This window comes from Choloepus didactylus, chromosome 13 (assembly GCF_015220235.1).
Source record: "Choloepus didactylus isolate mChoDid1 chromosome 13, mChoDid1.pri, whole genome shotgun sequence".
In the NCBI taxonomy this organism is placed as follows: domain Eukaryota; kingdom Metazoa; phylum Chordata; class Mammalia; order Pilosa; family Megalonychidae; genus Choloepus; species Choloepus didactylus.
In genome coordinates, this window is record NC_051319.1 from 31,515,221 (window position 1) to 31,518,238 (window position 3,018).

The window sequence follows — 3,018 nt, forward strand, 5'->3', positions numbered from 1 at the left end:
AGGAAAGACTGCTTTAGAATAAAGGCTTCAAAGCGGAAATATAATTTAAGATGAGAGCAAAAGAATGAGTAGTAGCTGAATACAGGGACAAGTGGAGAAAGGGCATTCCTGGTAGAGAAGTGAAAAATTAAAAAGGTGCAAAAGGGTACACAATATTATGAGAACTACAAGTAGCTTTTAGTAAAATAGGAGGTGACGCAGAAGAAAAAGGCATGGGAAAGATCATAGAGATGTCCTGTATGCTAAAAAGATGGACCTTTATCCTGTTAGTAGGACATTACTAAAGGAGTTAACCCGGAAGAGTGAAACATTCACTAAAAAGAACTTGGCAGCCGTATGGAAGACTGGAGGAAGGACAAGGCAAAAGACCAAACCTGACAAGAGACAGAGCAGGCATGACCTAAGGGTATATGGAATTATAGTGACCCAACCCTCACCAATGGCCATTAGATCTGTTACTCAATGGGTCTCAAATTCAGATATATATTTAAAGAGTACTAAAGACTCTAATTTATTTCAGAAAACTGTTTGTGTGATAGTATCTCATTGAAAAGGCATGGCAGGAATTTAACAAGAATTACATCATGATGCCAAAATATTGAAAATGACTAGCTCTGAGCAGTGGGGCTAACAAGTCATTTTTTTGTTACTGATACATTCCAAATTTTCTACACATTAGAATTTAAAATAAGTTTTGGAGCAACTGCTTGAAGTTAAATAGCTAAAACTGGCATTAACCCTAAAGAGCAAGAGCCAGAATTACTTGACAACATAATTAGCCCCAAAACCTCCATTCACCCCCACAGCCCACTACACATAAAATACTCATTTGCACACCAGGCCCTTAACCCGTGTTCTTTCTGCTTCTGCAACATGCTCCTGCCCCCACCTCAACTTCATCATAGGCTCAGCTACACTGATGTCTTATGTGCATTATCAATCGTGCAATACCTGTCCCACACATTTTGACATCCACTCATATTTAATTTATTGAAAACTACCTTGAATAATTCTCCAATTTCTTCTCCCTATAATTCTTACAAGGACAGACTATGTGCACAATCAGTTCTATTTCAAAACAAACATTCAGCTACGACTCATTTATGGATATACATGCATATAATTATACCAATACTCTTATAAACTGCCAACATATATACAAGCACCACCAAAGGCTTTCCATATCTATTATCTCAGAAAACATGCCTACTGAAGCAAACAATGATTTTTTTCCCTGACAGTCACTAAAGACAAAAACATTCTGAAGATTAGAAAGCAGAAAAGATGAAATTCACTGCCATCAGCTACTTAATAGCTAAGTCAACCAAGTGCCAAAAAGTTCAAGGATGGATAATGATTCATCCTTCATCCCATATAATACCATTTACACATTCAATGTTACACAAACCCTGGAGAATATTATCATCCTATAAATATTGGGACATGAACATAACATGAATTCATACAGCTTTTCCTTTATTTTGAGAGAGTTGCTCTATGCACTTTTATATACCTGTAAGAATATGACTTGATCCATGATAGAATCAAAACATAGCATAATGAGTTACTTGATAAGGGGCAATGACATCAGCAATGACAGGAACGGGCTCTGGAGTGACACATACCTCAATGCAAATCTTTCCTCTGTCTCTTACTATGTGACTTGAGCAAATTACTTAACCACTTTTGATCTCCAAATTCTTCATCAGTAAACTAGGGATTTTCCATGTTACATAAATGGATTAAATTAAATAATATATATAACATTCTTAGCATGTAATAACAGGATTTTACTATTTATATAAAAAGTGAAATTCATAAATTAAGGGTTTTTTACATTTCTCCTGGGTAGGCACAAATAATTAAGCATGCTTATGTAAGAATCAAAGTCTCAATCATACATACTATACATCAAAATACTGTTTGGGGCTAATTCCTCACTATATAATGCAGGATTTTCAGAAATTTGAAACTATTTGTCAAAACTTAAAGCACATTGAAACTCACTAATTGTAAAACTGAAATACAAATAGAATCTTTGTGACTTTTGACTCTGGCTAGGCCTTAGTTGGTATACAGCTTTCAAAGCTCTACAATAACAAACCATTATTCCCTAAAATCACTAAGCTCTAGTCAGCTCCCCCCCGCAAAGAAAAAAGAACACTTTTACAATCTAGACTGACATCAAGTTAATTCTAATAATATAGCAAATCCTCTTTAACCTTCTACCAGGTATCAATGATGTGTTTATTTGCCTCTTTTTAAATATAAATCTTAAACATCTCAAAAATGTAACTGATTAAAAAGGGACTTAATCTGGAATTCATATACTTGTTTTGAGAAATGTATAAATAATGCAAAACCCAGAAAACCAAAATTCAAACAGATCTTGGTATAGCATGCAAACACTCAGCACAAGACATGTTATACTCCCACTGTTAATTACAATACTTGTAAACTGAAACTTTATGTCTACATCTACATATAAACAAATAGAGGCAATTACAAATAAAGTTCCAAAAGACTGCAACTGTTATAGAGAGAATGTTGGTATTTTTGTTAACAATTCTATCTAAAACAGCTAACTGCACTGGTCAAATTTGTTGGAAAAACTATCAACAACCCATTCAATTCTCCTTGTGAGACAGCCAAGTGATAATTATTCTTAGCATCATTTAACAAACTTTGGTGAAATACAAAAACATTTTCAATGCTACAATAAATTCAATAGTATTAGAATTAAAGCTAATGTGTGGTCAGGACCAAACATAGGTATTTTTAAAAAATTTATGAAGGTGTATTTTTTAAAAATACATATTCATAAAAAAATTTACGAAATGTGCAATTCCTAACTCACTCAAACAGACTTTGTTAGCCGAGTTTTTAAAAAGTGAACCTGCTTCTAGCTAAATAAGCAACATAAAGACCAATTTCCAGAAAACATTGTTATGCAATGTTTTTTATTTGCAGAGAAATTAATTAAATTGGCATATTTAATCTAAACAAAATGCTTTAGAG